Source organism: Salmo salar, chromosome ssa09 (genome assembly GCF_905237065.1).
Source record: "Salmo salar chromosome ssa09, Ssal_v3.1, whole genome shotgun sequence".
Classification (NCBI taxonomy): domain Eukaryota; kingdom Metazoa; phylum Chordata; class Actinopteri; order Salmoniformes; family Salmonidae; genus Salmo; species Salmo salar.
The window spans coordinates 70389920-70410797 of record NC_059450.1 but is presented as its reverse complement, the minus strand read 5'-3'; the positions used below and the strand labels follow the sequence as shown (position 1 = coordinate 70410797).

At 45.3% G+C, this 20878-nt stretch overlaps 1 long non-coding RNA gene across 1 annotated transcript in view; it reads right to left on the bottom strand.

Annotated features, from left to right (window-relative positions):
• LOC123744641 (uncharacterized) overlaps window positions 1-20878 on the bottom strand; it is a 64797-nt gene that overhangs the window by 7300 nt on the left and 36619 nt on the right. The window contains exon 3 of the long non-coding RNA XR_006771046.1: window positions 7555-7686. This is a non-coding gene — a long non-coding RNA (uncharacterized lncRNA). The remainder of the gene's footprint in view (window positions 1-7554; window positions 7687-20878) is intronic.

The following is a 20878-nucleotide window of genomic DNA, read 5'->3' as shown; positions in this document are numbered from 1 at the left end:
TCCCGGCTACTAGGAGCACCGCCTCTGGGTTAGCGTTTTCTTGTTTATCTTGTGGCATAATACAGCGCATTCAACGCTATCTTAGTGCCAGCCTCTGACTGTGGTGGTATGTAAACAGCTACAAAGAATATAGATGAAAACTCTTTCGGTAGGTAGTGTGGTCTACAGCTTATCATGAGAACTCGACCTCAGGCGAGCAGTAGCTCGAGACTTCCTTAGATATCGTGCACCAGCTGTTGTTTACAGGAGGCTGCTGAGGGGAGGACAGCTCATAATAATGGCTGGAACGGAGCAAATGGAAAAGCATCAAACAAATGGAAACCATGTGTTTGATGTATTGATACCAAGCCACTGATTAGTGGATGGTTTAGAATGGTCTCTTCACTCAGGTCTTCTCTATGAAGGGTTAGTGGTTGGTTTAAAGTGGTCTCTTCACTCAGGTCTTCTCTATGAAGGGTTAGCGGTTGGTTTAGAGTGGTCTCTTCACTCAGGTCTTCTCTATGAAGGGTTAGCGGTTGGTTTAAAGTGGTCTCTTCACTCAGGTCTTCTCTATGAAGGGTTAGCGGTTGGTTTAGAGTGGTCTCTTCACTCAGGTCTTCTCTATGAAGGGTTAGTGGTTGGTTTAGAGTGGTAATGCTATACAGATTCCTCCCTCTCTTTCCATTTCTCTCTCTCTCCTCTCTCTCTCTCTCTCTCTCTCAAACACCACAGGGCCCTCAGCAATCAATCACTGACATGACTGTATTGGGGAAGTTGAAAAAGGAGGATATAGAACAAGTTCCTCAAATAAAATGTCAATTTTAGATGTCAAATTGGACCTCAAATATGAATGAGATTATCTGTCTCACCATTTCATTCCAAACGTACAGTATATGTTGAAAGTTTGTGAACTGAGCCGCAAGTATTTTGTGTCTATTTTAGGATGTCAGCAACACCTGTTAGTTAGACAGAGAGACAGAATGCTCACAGGCCAGTTTGATAGGGATTTAGGTCAATGATGACTACTAATACTTACTATCTACGTATTTTGGCCAGTTTGAAGACACAATTCATGAAAGTAAAATCAACAGTGAGTTTGCAGTTTCAGTTGTTGTATTTTCTCCCAGCCCACATACATCCCAGGAGGACGGAGTGGGGAAGAGAGGGGTACAGAGGGGGAGAGGGGTTGTCGGGAGTTTTGGGGGTGCATGGAGTATTTGGGGCTGACTGGATATATTTAGCCCCCAGCCATACGCACCCCACCCCTCCACCCCTCATCCTATTCCTCTACCACCCCTCTCCTCTCCTCCCCCTGGCTTTGTGCGCCCTGAGTCCACTCCTCCCCCTTTTGTCACCCGGCCATTCCGCTTTGGTTAGCACACACAATGGCTGCTCAGTGCTCAGCCTCCTGACGCTGCATTCTGCCTGAGCACCGGGGAGCAGGCTGAGGGAGGCGTGTGGGAGGCAGAGGGGCTCCTGCAGGGGGGACGGGGGGTGACAGCAGAAGCAAATCCCATGTGACTAAATGCCCCCTCGTCACCTCTCACTACCATCACCATCCAACTTCAGCCCCCATGCCCCATCCACAGTTCCACACATATGGGCCATAAAAAAAGTGTCATTGGACCAGAGCACGGCACAGTCCAAAACAAAAAGCTCAACTCAGCTAGTCAAACAAACAGGTGTCTCCCATGGCTGGCTATCTGCATGGGTGTGTGTTGTTGTAGTTGTTTTAGCCAACTAGCTTCTCAGACAGAACATGTAGCCACCCCCATCTACCTGTGTGTTCTCTTCATCATATATACGCAGTTGGGCACACATCCCAAATTGAATGTTAGGACCTGGCTTCAAACATTTCTGTCTGAAAATTAATCCCCAACTTTCACCAATGTGAGTGTAAATTGGGACAATTAAAATGGACTTTAAACGTTTTTATCAAATATTTCCCTGGAATATTGTTCTTGTAGGTTTAACTCGATGTAATGTCTGTTTCCCTATCACAAACACTTGTTCAATTGTGATTTAAACAAATATTTTTCAGCATATGTCATTGTGTAAAAACTACAAACCATATTTTTTATATTTATTATAGCCTGCAGTGTGTGATTTTATTTTTTATATATATTGAATGTTGAAAATGAGCAATTGTCAGTTTGAGAAAAAGTTGCAAAAAAGCATTACGAAGAGTTAGGTGGCTTCTCTGGTATAGGTAGGACAGGGGTATAGAGGTGTGAGTGTGTGAGTGTGTATGTGTAAAAAGAGCTAAGGGGGGTCCGTTGGAGTTTCAAAGCCCCTGCTTGTTCACCCATATTTCACACCATGGTGACATCTTAAAGCCTAGACAGGCCTGGTTGCTTCGCCCTCTCTTTCACTTTCTGAGGAAAAAAGGGGAATTGGGAGGTCGGGGGGGGGGTGGCAAAATATATGCAAATGAAAACCAGAGGGGATACGAATTTTATGGGTTTAGAATTTAGTTCAGCCAACCTGAATAATGAAATGTCTGAACAAAAAACCCAGCCCCCCCCCTCCCCCCATCTCCCAAACTCTCTACCTCTCGTTCCCACCCCCACCTCAGGCCTCGTCTCTCCTCCCTCCTGCCAAGTTCCTCACATACGAGGAGCTCAGTACATCCAAACTCTCATTAGGATCTCCTTACTGGCCAGGGAGAGGGAAGGGAGTCACGGGCGGGGAGGAGAGGAAGGGAGGAGGAGGGGAGAGAGGGAGAGAGAGGAGTGGGGGCCAGCGTACCTGATCAGGCAGAACATGTGGCTCCTGATTACGACACTATTTTCTCAGCAGGTCCCCCAGCCTCATCCTGGGCCTGTGAATATAGAGCAGAGGCCCAGCCAATTGCCTTAGCACTGCCTCTCGCTGTCTCTCATTGCCGCTCGCCTAATGGCAGAATTAAGGCCGTATAGAGTGATTTCATCAGCCTTTGTGGTTTTTCTTTCAAAGAGAATACTTTTTTCTCCTTCTTCCAATAGCTGTATTGTAGTGTGGGGGGTCTGGCGTGCATGGGGAGTGAGCGAGCAGTTCTACATGACTGAACATAACGTTACAACAGGTGGGGAATAGACCTAGAGCGACGCTGCTACGACGATTTTAGGGAACATCATGGCTTGATATGATCTACATGTGTTGAAGTTATGAGGCTGAACTCCAAAACAAAAGGTTTATTAAGGAAACAAAGCACAACGTATATGATCCATGTGATTAGACTGGTTACCCTGTGGTTACCCTATATGGTCCTCTGTTCTACACACCTGTTCTACCTACATATCTGATGAGGTTACTGTAGTATTCACTAAGCTGAGCTGAGCTGCAGCACCAGATTGTATAGAGGACAGGCATGTTTAGGGTTAATTGGGTGTTAGCTGTCCCTTCATATAGATTAGTATTGACACAAACCCAGAAAGGTTACGTTATGGGACAGCTTTAAAGACCTGCCGTATCAATCCTCTAAACTCCTTCCCTCTCTGTCAAAGGACATTACATCCCGTCTACATAATGTGATATATACACAGACCGCCACCCATTGTCTTACCCCCTCTACCATCAGTCCTATTAGCCAACGTACAATCATTGGATTACAAAATGTATGAGCTCCGATCAAGGATATCCTACCAATGGGACATTCAAAACTGTAATATCTTATGTTTCACCTGAGTCGTGGCTGAACTATGACATGGATTACATACAGTTGGCGGGGTTTTCGGGCCATCGGCAAAATAGAACAGCTGCCTCCGGTAAGACAAGGGGTGGCGGTCTATGTATATTTGTAAACAACAACTGGTGCATGAAATCTATTATTAAGGAAGTCTCAAGGTTTTGCTCGCCTGAGGTAGAGTATCTCATGATAAGCTGTAGACCACACTATTTACCAAGAAAATGTTCATCTATATTTTTCGTAGCTGTCTATTTGTAGCTGTCTACACAAACCATTGCTGGCACTAAGACGGCACCCAACGAGCTGTATAGGGCAATAAGCAAACAGGAAAATGAGGCGCTCCTAGTGGCCAGGGACTTCAATACAGGGAAACTTAAATCCATTTTACCTCATTTCTACCAGCATGTTGAATGTGCAACCAGAGGGAAAAAAAACTCTAAACCACCTTTACTCCACACACAGAGATGCGTACAAAGCTCTCCCTTGCCCTCCATTTGGCAAATCTGACCATAACTCTATCCTCCTGATGCCTGCTTACAAGCAAAAACTAAAGCAGGAAGTACCAGTGACTCACTCAATAAGGAAGTGGTCAGAGAACGCAGATGCTAAGCTACAGGAATGTTTTGCTAACACAGACTGAAATATGTTCCGGGATTCTTCATTGAGGAGTACACCACATCAGTCACTGGCTTCATCAATAAGCGCATTGATGATGTCGTCCCCACAGTGACCGTACGTACATACCCCAACCAGAAGCCATGGATTACAGGCAACATCCGCACCGAGCTAAAGGGTAGAGCTGCCGCCTTCAAGGAGTGGGACTCTAACCCGGACGCTTATAAGAAATCCCGCTAGGCCCTCCAACGAACCATCCAACAGGCAAAGCGTCAATACAGGACTAAGATCGAGCCATACTACACCAGCTCCGACGCTCGTCGGATGTGGCAGGGCTTGGAAACTACTACGTACTAAAGGGATGCACAGCTGCTAGCTGCCCAGTGACACGAGCCTACCAGGTGAGCTAAATAACTTCTATGCTCGCTTCGAGGCAAGCAACACTGAAGCATGCATGAGAGCATCAGCTGTTCTGGACGACTGTGTGATCACACATACTCTTAAAGGTCTTCCTTAGCCGTAAGACCTTTAAGCAGGACCAGACGGATTACTAGGACGTGTACTCTGAGCACGCAGTGACCAACTGGCAAGTGTCTTCACTGACATTTTCAACCTGTCCCTGACCGAGTCTGTAATACCAACATGTTTCAAGCAGACCATCATAGTCCCTGTGCCCAAGAACACTAAGATAACCTGCCTAAATGACTACCGACCCATAGCACTCACGTCTGTAGCCATGAAGTGCTTTGAAAGGCTGGTCATGGCTCACATCAAAACCATTATCCCAGAAACCGTAGACCGACTCCAATTTGCAAACCGCCCCAACAGATCTACAGATGATGCAATATCAATTGCACTCCACACTGCCCTTTCCCACCTGGACAAAATGAACACCTATGTCAGAATGCTATTCATTGACTACAGCTCATCGTTCAACAACATAGTGCCTTCAAAAACTCACCACTAAGCTAAGGACCCTGGGACTAAACACCTCCCTCTGCAACTGAATCCTGGACTTCATGATGGGCCGCCCCTAGGTGGTAATGGTTGGTAACAACACATCTGCCCTTCCTGTATTCCCTGTTTACACATGACTGCATGGCCAGGCATGACTCCAACACCATCATTAAGATTGCCCAATAACACAACAGTGGTAGGCCTGATCACTGACAACTTTGAGACAGCCTATAGGGAGGTCAGAGACCTGGCCGTGTGGTGCCAGGATAACAACCTCTCCATCAACGTGATCAAGACAATTGTGGACTACAGAAAAAGGAGGATCGAGCCCGCCCCCATTCTTATTGACGGGGCTGTAGTGGAGCAAGTTGAGAGCTTCAAGTTCCTTGGTGTCCACATCACCAACAAACTATCATGGTCCAAACACACCAAGACAGTCATCAAGAGGGCACAACAAAACCTATTCCTCAGGAGACTGAAAAGATTTGGCATGGGTCCTCTACAGCTGCACCATCGAGAGCATCCTGACTGGTTGCATCACCGCCTGGTATGGCAACTGCTCGGCCTCCGACCGCGTGAAGTGCGTACGGCCCAGTACATCAAAGAGGCTAAGCTTCCTGCCATCCATGACCTCCATACCAGGCGGTGTCATAAGAAGGCTCAAAAAATTGCCAAGGACTCCAGACACCCTAGTCATAGACTGTTCTCTCTGCTACCGCACAGCAAGCAGTACCAGAGTGCCAAGTCTAGGTCAAAAAGGCTTCTTAACAGCTTCTACCCCCAAGCCATAATACTCTTAAACAGTTAATCAAATGGCTACCCAGACTATTTGCATTGTCCCCACTCCACCCCCCATTTTTACGCTGCTGATACTCTCTGTTTATTATCTATGCATAGTCACTTTTCCTCTACCTACTGTACATATTACATTGACTCTGTACCCGAACCCCCTATATACAGCCTCGCTACTATTATTGTATTGTTGCTCCTTAATTATCTGTTATATTTCAATTTTTTCCCTTAAAACTGCACTGTTGGTTAAGGGCTTGTAAGTAAGTGTCACGGGTGTCGTAAGGATTAGACCAAAACGCAGCAGGAATGTGTATACTCATCTTCTTTTTAATAGGCAGAAAGAAGGAAAACCGAAACAAAACACACGTATACAAAAACAACGACGATAACAGTCTTGTCAGGCACACAGCTAAACAAGAAACAACTACCCACAAAATCCCATAGAGAAACACCCCTCTTATATAGGACCTTCAATTAGAAGCAACTAGGAGCAGCTGCTTCCAATTGAAGGTCAACCCAACAAACACCACATAGAAATAGACATACTAGAACATAACCCAACAAACCCCGAAACACTCTAAACAAACACCACTCTTAAAACAGAACATAGCCCAACAAACCCCGAAACACTCTAAACAAACACACCCCTGCCCTTCCTGACCAAACTACAATAACAAATAACCCCTTATACTGGTCAGGACGTGACAGTAAGCATTTCACTGTAAGGGCTACACCTGTTGTATTCGGCGCATGTGACATATTACATTTGATTTAATAACACTGGCCCATATCAAAAGGCAGCACTTGGAAATGTGCTGTTTAATAGAGTCCCCCTCTAACCCTCAGAAGACCCCAATCCTTCAGCTCTATGGGCTGGATTTAAGGTCTGCAGGTGCATGGGCTAAAAAGGAAAGAGTGGAGAGGGTTGAGGGGAGAGAGGGGGGTGAAGAGTGTGAAACTGAATGGTCAGAGGGGAAAAGGGGAGATGAGAGGGAACACACCCCTACACCCCTTCCCTCCTCCTTTACTCTCTCCCTTTAACCCCCCTCGCTCTATACCTCCCTGCTGCCACACGAGAGAGAGAGTGTGAACTGTGAATGGTGCCGCCTGGTGCTACCAACCCTTCCTGGGCGCAGGGTGGGCAGGCAAGCAGGGGGAGGACAGCCATGCGGCAAGGAGCCCCTTTCTGCCCAGCCACCAGAGGAGCAGTAATGACAGTGGGACTGCAGCTGTGCTCACTGAGGCCTGTGATGGCCTCTGCACCTCACCACACTCCCAAAACTAACTCCCCTACCCCTGGTCCTGCCTCACAAACACCACTCAACCACCGTGAGCTCCCCTAGCACCAAACCACCATGATAGGATCATGCTGTCAGATCGAGTTGGGGTCAAATCCATTGGACATGGAATTTCTTCATAGGAGAGTAAGTCTGTTTTTGGATTGTCAGGAATTTAGATGGACTCAACCATAGATTTGGTATGGGAGTGAGAAAGGGAAGTAGACCAAAGCCCTTGTCAAACCCTGAGTGGGCCTGTAAACCCACCTGTCAGGTAGTAGGGTACTCCAATGTTGCTGCTGACCTGGAGAGGGCTTCTCTGGGTTGGGTGGAGGATTTCCTCTGCTTCTCTTCAAACCTACATCTCCAATGGGGTTTACATGGCTACCTGTGAACAGACTAGATCACACAATATCCTGATAATTTAATGTAATAAACACAACGTTTTATGCCAAAAATATTTGCAAGCACAAAATATGCAATCCTAAAGGCAGACATCATTGCCTTATCCACAGACCCAAAAGACCCAGCAAGCACATAATGTTCTGAGAACCATATGTTTCTTAAAGCTTGGTTGTCCTATGGTCATTTTGCATACAACCTTGCCACAACTTTCTGGGAATGGTGAGGGTTAGTTACTTGGCTTTGGAACATTCATAGCACATTTAACCTCTATGGGCTAGGTGGGACGCAAGCGTCCCACCCGTGGTGCACTCCATCAACAGCAGGTGCATTTCAAGAGCGGCAAATTTGAATCCAAATAAATGTCAAAATTCAAATTTTTCAAACATACAACTATTTTACACCCTTTGAAAGATAAACATCTCCTTAATCTAACCACGTTTTACGATTTCAAAAAGGTTTTACGGCGAAAGCATAAATTTAGAGTATGTTAGGACAGTACATTTACAAGAGTTGTGTGTAATGTGTTGTCAATTCAAAGACAGGGTCACCAAAACCATAAAACCAGCTAAAATGATGCACTAACCTTTTACAATCTCCATCAGATGACACTCCTAGGACATTATGTTAGACAATGCATGCATTTTTAGTTCTATCAAGTTCATATTTATATCCAAAAACAGCGTTTTACTATGGCATTGATGTTGAGGAAATCGTTTCCCTCCAATAACCGGCAGTCAAGTCAGCACCACAAATTAAATAATTAAAATTAGAAAACATTGGTAAAATATTATATTGTCATTTAAAGAATTATAGATTTACATCTCTTGAACGCAATCAACTTGCCAGATTTAAAAATAACCTTAATGGGAAATCACACTTTGCAATAATCTGAGCACTGCGCCCAGAAAAATACGCGTTGCGATACAGACTAGACGTCATGTTGGGGAGATCTAAAATCGAAAATACTATGTAAATAATCCATTACCTTTGATTCTCTTCATCAGATGTCACTTCCAGGTATCACAGGTCCATAACGAATGTAGTTTTGTTCAAAAAAGCTCATCATTTATGTCCAAAAATCTCCGTCTTGTTAGCACATGATCTAAGCCCGCCGGACTTCACTTCATGAACGAGGGGAAAAAATATATTTACGTTCGTTCAAACATGTCAAACGTTGAATAGCATAAATCATTAGGGCCTTTTTTAACCAGAACATGAATAATATTCAAGGTGGACGAATGCATTCTCTTTTATAACGTATTGGAACGAGGGTACCCAACATGAACTCGCGCGCCAGGTGTCTAATGGGCCATCATCGTTCCATGGCTCTTGTTCGGTCAGATCTCCCTCCAGAAGACTCAAAACACTTTGTAAAGGCTGGTGACATCTAGTGGAAGCAATAGGAAGTGCCAAAATATTCCTCAGCCCCTGTGTTTTTCAATGGCATAGGTTTAAAGGTAATACAACACATCAGGTATCCACTTCCTGTCAGAAAATGTCTCAGGGTTTTGCCTGCCAAATGAGTTCTGTTATACTCACAGACACCATTCAAACAGTTTTAGAAACTTTAGAGTGTTTTCTATCCATATATAATAAGTATATGCATATTCTAGTTACTGGGTAGGATTAGTAACCAGATTAAATCGGGTACATTTTTTTATCCAGCCGTGCAAATACTGCCCCCTAGCCCCAACAGGTTAACCTCTTAAATGTAATGGCAAAATGTAGATTTCCACCTAAATAGAAATACCCAAAAGTATCTGCTATTCATGTGTAATTACATGATTCTGACATGCAAAAAAACGTGGTAAATTTGGAAAGACGACATCTGGGAAATTGTGAGGAAATGATCAGAAGATAGGAGTTCAGAATACCCAAGATCAAGCACTCACAAAATAACAGTTTTTTGTTTTTTTATTTTTTGAAAGTCATCTTTCATTGACAAGGTATAAGTGGATTATTGATGACTAGAGGTGGAAACACATCAGATGGCTTCCATAACATGTGAACAATATCAGAAAAAAATGGGATTGATAGACCTAAGAACTAGAAATGGCCAGATGTTTTAGTAAGTGGTGTCAGGTGTGGTCACTGGACATTTCCAAGTCTCTGAGCCAGGAAGCAATAGTTCACATCATGCATATAAGGTCCTAGGCCTTGCTTTGTCCCACCCAGGTCAACTGCATATCACTGGAAAGCGTATCTCATTGGCTACAAGACTGTCAAGGTGCATAGTAGCCAATCCCCTGTGTAATGGATGCCTACAGCGTGTAAGCAGGCAACATCATATATTTTTGATGGGCAAAGTCACTAGGCGATGGGCTAGATTTGTTCCTACCAACCTAAGGATTAATTGGATACCCCAAATGTAGCTGGAGCTCAAACACAGACCAAATCGAAGCTTACCTTGTAAGATGTTTGCTGTTTGGTGAAAACGTTGTGTAAAATAAACATTTTGACTCTCGGAGCTGGTGATCATTAACGGTAGGACACAGGCAGACAAATAAGATATCCTCATGATCTGTGGAGTCCCGGCTTTCGGTGTGTATCAATGTATTATGTGTTTATTTTGTTTATGCTTCATAACACTAACCAGAATGTAGGTAGCAGCCATCTTGAAATGAGGTCATCGGCCCTTATACATCCGTATGCCCATATATGGTAGTAAGACACACAAAAGATCTGAAGGCACCAATCAATAGCTAAGACACTCAGCTTTCTGCAGACACCCTGCTTTTGCAGATAGGGGCTACCGTTCTCATACCAGACTGAATTACATTTTTTTTTATCTAATAGGGACCACAAATATGGGGACTTTACACTTAAGAGGTTTTAAGTAACTTTACAAAATAAACATTTTCTTGGTATTTCATTAATTTAACAGAACGTTTCCTAAAAGTTCTAACACGCTTACATTTAATTTCAATTTTGGTAATGTTCTAGGAACGTTCTCCAACTGGTTTGACATGGGAGATGTTTTCAAATAGTTCAGAGAACGTTAAGAAAACTTTGTTCTGTGGGAATTTCAGTACTTAAGCAAAAATGTTTCCTACAGGTTTCCTCATGGTTCTATTTAAAGTCATGTTCGTAAATTGTTCCAAGAACATTAAGAAAACTTTCCATAAAAAACACAAGAATACTTTAGTAAAGTTCAGAGAACATTCTAAGAATGTTATTTAAAAACATACATTCCGTTCTCAGAATGTGGGAAAAACTTTAATAACGTCCAGACAACGTTGTAATAATGTTATTTAAAAGTATGTACATTCAGTTCTCAGCATCAACAAAACTCTCTCTATCCTATCTTGTTAAGTATGTTGGCAGCACCCACTAATTGGCCACACCTGATTTTAATCTTGATTGTTTCCTTTGAAATGGGATCTGGTTGGGTCCTGGACTTTCTGAAGGGCCGCCACCAGGTGGTGAAGGTAGGAAACAACATCTCCACTTCGCTGACCCTCAACACTGGGGCCCCACAAGGGTGGATGCTCAGCCCTCTCCTGTACTCCCAGTTCACCCACGACTGCGTGGCCATGCACGCCTCCAACTCAATCATCAAGTTTGCAGACGACATGAGTAGTGGGCTTGATCACCAACAACGACGAGACAACCTACAGGTGAGGGCACTCGGAGTGTGGTGTCAGGAAAAAAACCTCTCACTCAACATCAACAAAATAAAGGAGATGATCGTGGACTTCAGGAAACAGCAGAGGGAGCACCCCCCTATCCACATCGACGGGACAGCAGTGGAGAAGGTGGAAAGTGGTAAGTTCCTCGGCGTACACATCACGGACAAACTGAAATGGTCCACCCACACAGACAGCGTGGTGAAGACGGCGCAACAGCACCTCTTCATCCTCAGGAGGCTGATGAAATTTGGCTTGTCACCAAAACTCTGACAGACTTTTACAGATGCACAATCGAGAGCATCCTGTCAGGCTGAATCACAGTGCATCACCGGGGGCAAACTACCTGCCCTCCATGACACCTACAGCCCCCGATATCACAGGAAGGCCAAAAATATCAAGTACAACAACCACCTGAGCCACTGCCTGTTCACCCCGCTATCATCCAGAAGGCGAGGTCAGTACAGGTGCATCAAAGCTGGGACAGAGAGACTGAAAAACAGCTTCTATCTCAAGGCCATCAGACTGCTAAACAGCAATCACTAACTCAGAAAGGCTGCTGCCTACAATGAGACCCAGTCACTGGACACTTTAATAAATGGATCACCAGTCACTTTAAACAATGCCACTTTAATTATGTTTACATATCTTACATTACTCATATCACATGTATATACTGTATTTTATATAATCTATTGCATCTTGCCTATGCCACTCGGCCATCGTTCATCCATATACTTATATGCACATATTCTCATTCACCCCTGTAGGTTTGTGTGTATTAGGTAGTTGTTGGGGAATTGTTAGATTACTTGTTAGATATTACTGCACTGTCGGAACTAGAAGCACAAGCATTTCGCTACACTCTCATTAACATCTGCTAACCATGTGTATGTGACCAATACAACTTGGTTTGATTGAATAGACTAAAATGAACAGCTTTGTATGCAGAAAAAAACATGACATGCTAGTGTCGTACTGGTGGCTCGGTGGACTTATTCCATAGATATAGAACAAAAGATTATTGGTTCTAATCTCCCTGATGCTGTGTAACAATAAAAAATATATGTTTTTACATGATTGATGTCTAATGAAATTAATGTGTTATTAAAAGTCATATTGAAACATTAAGTGAAAGTTTAGGAAGTTATTCAAAAACCTCCAAATAACCTATAATTTCTGTTCTCAGAGCGTTAATAAAACCTCCCAGGAAAGCTTTCACGGAACCAGAGTAAACCTCCCTGCAACCTAAAAATAAACGCTCACAGAAAAGGCAAAATGTTCACTTCTGGTGAAACCAAAAATATACGTTCTCACAACTTCCAAGGAACCAAATGTGCTAGCTGGGGTGTGAGTCACACGCTCGCTTAGACAGTAGCATAGTGCCACAGAAGAGGTAGCAGTAACTACAGAGGGTAAAAAATGATATTTAGCTGCAAAGTGGAAGGACAACTGAAGTGGCTTAGTTACTGCATCTTTTGAACTCTGTCAGAAAAACTGTATTAGTCACCTGTTTTAACCGTTACGACACATGCGGAGGAGAAGAGAACACACCTGAGGGACAGGAATAACAGGCCACTCCAGCAGCAGCAGCAGCACGTCGGACACATCGGACACAGTGGCACCACACAAGAGCAAAGGAGTGTCAAAAGGGCCTGACTAACCAACATCTCCTTATCTCCATCTCTAATCCCCTGCCATCTCACCACCACCTTCTCCTGCTCCACAGCTACTGTTTACAGGTCGGACAAGTCAGGGGGAATGCCGGCTTGACTGGTGAAAGTAGACCTCTCTTTCAAAGAAAAGTCCTGGGCTGAGCACAGAAGAGTTATACAAGAGAGGGGTTGGAAAACGATGAGAGATTCCAATTTACATGACAACTTAGTAAAACATTTTTTTTTATTACTCATTCAGCCCCTAAATCACTCTGCTCCCCCGCTTTTTCCCTTCTTTAGCCTGTGCTATTAAATCCCCATCTTGACCCCTGACCTGGGGCCTGGGCCATAAAGAGCCCCTCACGGGTCACAGGCCTGATTGTAGCATTTGAATATGAAATGGCCTCCATCCGTCGGGCATGGAAACAGCCCCCTGCTCTGAGACTCCTGAGACACAGGCTGACCCCCAGGAAAGAGGGGCTCCCGCCGTTCAGATCAGCTCAGCAGTCGCGGGCACAGCCACTCTCTATCTCAATTTAATTTCATTCAAGGGGCTTTATTGGCATGGGAAACATATGCTTACATTGCCAAATCAAGTGAAATAGATAGTAAACAAAAGATAAATAAATAATAAAAATAAAAACCGTTACATTATAAAAGAATAAAGACATTTCAAATGTCATATTACAAATCAAATTGTATTGGTCACATACACGTGTTTAGCAGATGTTATTACGAGTGTAGCAAAATGCTTATGCTTCTAGCTCCGACAGTGCACCAATATCAAACAAGTTATGGTGTTGTAACAATGTTCAAATAGTAATAAAAAAAAAGACTAAAAAAAGGGGGAAGATAAACATAAATATGGGTTGTATTTACACTGGTGTTTGTTCTTCACGGGTTGCCCTTTTCTTGTGCCAACAGGTCATAGATCTTGTTGCTGTGATGGCACACTGGTATTTCAACCAATAGATATGGGAGTTTATCAAAGTTGGATTTGTTTTCAAATTCTTTGTGGGTCTGTGTAATCTGAGGGAAATACATTTGGCAGGAGGTTAGGAAGTGCAGTTCAGTTTCCACCTCATTTTGTGGGCAGTGTGCACATAGCCTGTCTTATCTTGAGAGCCAGGTCTGCCTACGGCGGCCTTTCTCAATAGCAAGGCTATGCTCACTGAGTCTGTACATAGTCAAAGCTTTCCTTAATTTTGGGTCAGTCACAGTGGTCAGGTATTCGGCCACTGTTCATTCTCTGTTTAGGGCCAAGTAGCATTCTAGTTTGATCAGTTTCTTTGTTAATTCTTTTCAATGTTTTAAGTAATTATATTTTAGTATTCTCATGATTTGGTTGGGTTTAATTGTGTTGCTGTTCTGGGGCTCTGCGTGGTCTGTTTGTGTTTGTGAACAGAGCCCCAGGACCAGCTTGCTAAGGGGACTCTTCTCCAGGTTCATCTCTCTGTAGGTGATGGCTTTGTTATGAAAGGTTTGGGAATCGCCTTTTAGGTGGTTGTAGAATTTAACAGCTCTTACCTGGATTTTGATAATTAGCGGGTATTGTCCTAATTCTGCTCTGCATGCATCATTTTGTGTTTTACGTTGTACACAGAGGAGAAAGAGAGGGGTTATTTGAATATGAGACAAGAGGCAATTTGTGTTAGCGTGACAAAGAACCCACCATCTCCCCTGATTGGTGTCACAGCTCAGGCACTAAAGTCATGCAGGCCCCCTGGGTGGGGTGATGTGGGGAGCACTGGCATATTTATGCATCTGAGGTAAAATATTGGAGAGGACAGGAGGGCGGGGAAGGACCTGTCATCAAATTTGAAGAGCTGAAGTGTGCACAGCTACTAAATAGATAAAAGTTTGCATTTCTTGAAGAACTGCCCAAGACTTAAACCACACTCACTTTTTCCTAAAATGGAAATAAAGCAGACTACACCTCACTGCTTTGACAGGTGAGAACTCCAGGCCAAGCCCACATTAACAAACGCATGATAGCCTTGAAAAAAGAGAAGCCAAGGAAGGTTTTGGGAAGATCTAACGCACTCTAACCCTCCAGAGCGACTGAGCTGTGCTTTGACTTTCCTTATCTTCTATCTCCTGCTCTCCGTCTTCCTTCATGTCCCATGTCTCCTGCAGGTGAACCTCAGCCCTGGCCATTTATGTACAATCCACGTCATCATCTGACCCCATGAGACTGGCTGTATGCATACTGTCACCAAGATGGAGGAGATGGATAGGGCTCCGGAGCAGATTAACTGTGGCTGAACCAGCTTTGGGAAAGCCACTTGCTTAATGACACGGTCCTAGAAACAACTGAGACAAGACCAAAAGGAGAAGATGGAGAGAGTGAGAGAGGTCACAGCCCTCTCCAGACAAATTGTGGGCAGGCTAATCTGGGCAGCCCTGCCAGGACACACCTCCAGCCGGCCAGGAGGGAGGGAGAGAGCACTGTCTAACTCACAATGGCAACTAATCAATAAGTGACAGAGTCAGTCAGAACTGAACGTGTCCCAGCTCCCCCCACGTTCTCAGTGTAACCAACGCTCCCCTCCCGGCAGGACAAGGCAGGAGGTGTCTCCCATAAACCCCTCACAGATCAGATCAGGGTGGGAACTTTATCCCCCTCCCAACCCCGCTGCACAGGACTTAGTGTGGGGGTCAGGTGTCTGTGGAGGAGGGTGTATGTGTGATATGTGTGTGTGTGTGTGTGGGGGAGGGGGGCTTTGTGTGGTTATGGGTTTTGAAGGGGGGGGGGGGCTTTGTATGTATGTTTGCACACGTGTTTGTGAGAGGTTGATGAATGGAGGGGCGGCATGGGTATTGAGTTTGAGACAGGTTACAGCCAGCAGCTTAATGAACACTGATCTGACAATACCAATATGATCAGGAGCCATCTTATGGGGCTAAGTCGCCGCGAGGCCATTGTGCGTCTGTCAATCTGTGTTCCTTCTCACTGTCCCCCAACCACCACTAATCAATATCGGTGGCCTAGATGAGAGTCTGCCCCCTCCCTCCTACCTCCATTAACCCCTGTGCCCCAATCACTGCATTGTCACTGCATTGTCCCTATACAGTACCATTTTCAGATAGTTGTCACTGGACATATGACATATGTACCTAGAGTGTAACTTACACACACTTGGACCCGTTTTCTAGGCTCTCAAGACGGGTCAAGTAGGGTCAAAGGATTACTTCCTGCTCTTGGTGAGTAAGGTGAAACCCCACTACACGCTTTAGTGTTGGTAGACAATGTGAAATAGGACAACAAATGAATGTGGCTTACAGAACTGGACCATCTTCAGGGTTGGATTTCACACTGGAGAGGTTGCCCTCAACACCTCTGTTATTATCACTGACGTACATGACACATAACCGTCGGTATGCTATGTCATTTCTCCATACGGGTATCCCTCTCGGCTGTATGTATGTGTCATCCACCAATCACATACAGTCATCTTCCCAAAAGTTCAAGTGAACCTCAACAACAGGGCTTCATGGAACACGAGCCCAAAAGAATCCCTGTAGGGAGAACCCTCTACAAATATCCCCTCGCTAGAACAACAACCACCAGCACCAGCGAATACTACCTTTCTAGCCCTGCGTGTGATCTGTGTGTTTTCTTTTGGGACAAAGGAACTGTAAAACCCGTCTCCTATTCACACGCACCTGCTGTGCTAAAACAAACAGTGCTGGGGATTCAGACACCTTAATGGATGAGCCGACCATTATGGACTAAGTCTGGGTAAACCAGGCCGTGGGTGCTGGGTTGTGTTGACGTACGTACGCTTGGCTCAGGGGATAGAGACGGGGATGGGCACAGGCTAGGTGCTGGGTGTTGTCGAGGAAAGGTAACTCTAGTGTGGCACCTAAGGTCACCTGGCTGGCAGCCTGGCCACCTGGCTGGCAGCCTGGCACGCCCCCACACTGCTGAGTCATAGGTGAGGCATGTAAAAACACACATTGGCAGCGGGTAATATGGAGAGGAGATACTCTGGTCAGGCCTGCTTTCATACTATTTCTGAGTGGGCAGGTTTAAAAGGGTATGTTGAGTATAGCATGCCAATTGAAGTTATAAATCTATATTAAATTCATAAATAACGTTAGCCGATTTCCCTTTCTGTTTTCATTCATCTACTTCCTGAATAGAATTGACATTCACCCCAACCCTGAGTGAGTGGATATTAATGTTCACTCAAACCCAGATATCTCTTCATTCTGAGATTCCACACGCCTTATCAGGTGAAGACGAACAATATCAGCATCTCAATCAAAGCTGTTGGACAACAATCCTCGATTACACAAGATTGCCATTCTACAAGAATGCCAATGGTTTCGCCCTGTTAATTAAAGAGAATGCCACATTCAGAAAGTGGTGCAGGCCTAGACAGATACGCTTAATTGAAAAACAAGTACAATTATTTATTTTTAACTTGAATTCTTTCAAGGAACCCTTCCCTGACACACGTCTTCACATTTATACCTAAAACCTGTCCAACGTCTATAAACCTTTCATTCTAATAATTTACCTTCCTACTGACATCAATGGAAGTCATTTGGTCCTAAGGCCCGTCTCTGATTTGGAAGTGGCGGTGGCTTTGAAGCCTCTCCCACTCTGGATTCTTTGTGGTTGTGCAACGCATGGTGATACAACCATAAGCTGTAATTAACAAGAGACTTTATGGAGCACGTCTGTTTGGCGGATCGGTGCTGATATCCTCCCAGGCAGGGGAGTATTGAGTCGGTGAACTAAACAAATCGGATGAGAAAAGAGAGGGAAAATAACATTTCCAGTGTATTGACTGAGGCCTCTCTGTCAGTCAGTTAGGGTCAGTGTGAGTGGACGACACTTGAGCGGATGAGGCCTGGCTGAAGAGGAAAAGAGAGAGAGAGAGGGATGGATGGCTCTCAGTGGGTCAACACCAAAGCCCTGACCCCAGGAGGATTTGATGCCATTTTCCCACGCAGGGAGCCGACCTGAGAGTAGCTTGTTAACAACATCTGCCCCAGTTCAGGGAGATTAACCCCCCCCACACACACACACACACACACACACTGACTGACTTGACACACACAAATACACCCCTCTCTGCTGGCTGTGAGTCTTGACGGTCCCGCACGAGTGTCACCACTCCGGACAGGCCTGCCTCAAGCTGGACATACAGGGTGCTCCAGGTCAAGCCAGCTGAGCTCAGAGGGGAGGGCCTCCTGGAGAGCCCAGCCACAGCAGATCAATACCAATACAGCCTGTGCCTGCTTCTGGTCTGGAATGCAGCCTGACAGACAGACTGAATTGAACATCTCATCGGAGTTTCAGTCTCACTGCAACGGTCACCTACTGTATATGGCACAAAACCAACCAGATTTCCTTCTAATTATGTGTGTTTATTTATGGAAAGAGGTGTGTCCTGATAGGTGTCCATGGAGACCGAGAAGGCGTGAGATGTCTCAACGTCAGTCAGTCTGTCTGGCACAGATTTGGACAACTTTTCCACACATCACAATGACGTGGACAGAACCTTCTAAAACACCCACTCGTATTCCATCACACCATCTAGTTCACATAGTGGGACACCCATTTCACTTGTTATAACGGCATGAAAAAAACTACAGGAAAAACACACAGTATATCAATGTAAGTATGACACTGAAGCGCTGCAACACACACATAGGGAAACATATGTAAGTGGAAGGGTATAAAAAAAATGCTCAGAAAAAAAGTATGAGACAGAAGCTCTATGATACACACACACACACACACACACACACACACACACACACACACACACACACACACACACACACACACACACACACACACACACACACACAGGGAAACAATCATTTACCAGGGTTGGGGTCAATTACATTTAAATTCCAGTCAATTCATAAAGTAAACCAAATTCCAATTCCAAATTTTCTTAATTGAATAGCATTGGAAGAGAATTGGAATTTCACTGTACTTCCTTAATTGACTGGAATTGAAATGTAATTGAACTCAAACTGAGCATTTAAACACACAATCACAAGCACCACACAGAAGCAGATAGAACCCTCTGGGAATCCACTGAATCCGTGTTCTACAGGGGTATAATTAAGTTCGTTTTTGGAGAAGGTTAAACAAACAGGCCCAGTGAGGTCATAGGCAGATGGATGTGGGGATATGCCCGCACTCGCTGAGTGGGCACAGTGCTCCACATGACAGGCCCTGAGAGAGGCCCTCTGGGTGCTGCTCAGCGAGAGAGGGGAGAGGAAGGGGTGGAGGAGGGTTGTGTGTGGGGGGGGGTTAGCTACTGAGGGTTTAGCTACTGAGTTACATGGTTTTAGCCATGTTTTAAGTGTCCTCGAGAGAAGCAATACAGATCATAGGAAGTGGGATCTAGGAAGTTACATACATTGGAAAACAAAGCTTAAGACTCAGTGCAGCAGTAAGACTTTGATAACTGTTGCATCATATTTCCTGTAGGGCCTTGCTATCCTAATGAAGAAGTACCACAGAGCTGAACCCTACCCGGTTATCAAACAAACTATGAGGGCTGAGCCTGGAGGCCGCTCCACTCGGGCGTCACATACCAACTGACTGATCTAGAACATTTTGACAGACGGCACAGAACCATGACTCTCTCTGACTCTGACCCAGTGCAAACACCTCCGACATGGCCAAACCGGGAAGGGAAAAGCTGCTTAATTGCAAAAAAATGACTTGGAGAGGGTGATTAGCTGATAGGCAGCCGCTAGCGTACTAGAGTGACATAAGACCCTGTCAGTGAATGCAGGGAGGTCCGGATAATCTTTCCCTCCACAAAGGTGCATGGGGCTAATCCAGGCCGCTGTGCTGAGCTCTGGATCAAATCCTACAGGGAGTGTGGGAAGGCCAGCCAACACTCTGGCCCTCTTGGTGGCCGGGGTAGCCTATCCCAGGGTGCTTTGCAGCAGTATAGGCATACCCGCTGAGAAGGGTCTGACTGCAACCCGCATCCAGGGAAACCCCAGGGAAGAACCGCTCAGGGAAGAACCGCCCAGGTTAACCAAGCCCCCTCTTGGTTCTCATTCTATTGGCTCCTGGCTACTTCCTCGTTCTATGGGTCGACTGTAGCATTGTAGCTAAGCCTAACCCTTTTCCTAACCTTAACCTCATTCTCAACCTGCTACGTCAATTATTCTCAACTGCTGCGTTAGTTCTCCTCACCTGCTGCGTTAGTTCTCCTCACCTGCTGCGTTAGTTCTCCTCACCTGCTGCGTTAGTTCTCCTCGCCTGCTGCGTTAGTTCTCCTCGCGTGCTGCGTTAGTTCTCACCTGCTGCGTTAGTTCTCCTAACGTGCTGCGTTAGTTCTCCTCACCTGCTGCGTTAGTTCTCCTCGCCTGCTGCGTTAGTTCTCCTCGCCTGCTGCGTTAGTTCTCCTCGCCTGCTGCGTTAGTTCTCCTCGCCTGCTGCGTTAGTTCTCCTCGCGTGCTGCGTTAGTTCTCCTCGCGTGCTGCGTTAGTTCTCCTCTCGTGCTGCGTTAGTTCTCCTCACGTGCTGCGTTAGTTCTCCTCACCTGCTGCGTTAGTTCTCCTCACGTGCTGCGTTAGTTCTCCTCACCTGCTGCGTTAGTTCTCCTCACCTGCTGCGTTAGTTCTCCTCACGTGCTGCGTTAGTTCTCCTCACCTGCTGCGTTAGTTCTCCTCACGTGCTGCGTTAGTTCTCCTCACGTGCTGCGTTAGTTCTCCTCACGTGCTGCGTTAGTACTGCTCACGTGCTGTGTTAGTTCTCCTCACGTGCTACGTTAGTTTTCTTAACCTGCTATGTAAACAAGAACCTTGGGCGGTTCTTCCCTGGGCAGTTCTTCCCTGGAGTTTCCCTGAACGCGGGTCGCAGTCAGACCTTATTGTGTCTGCTTGCTCCATAGCTCTACTGTAAGGACGTTG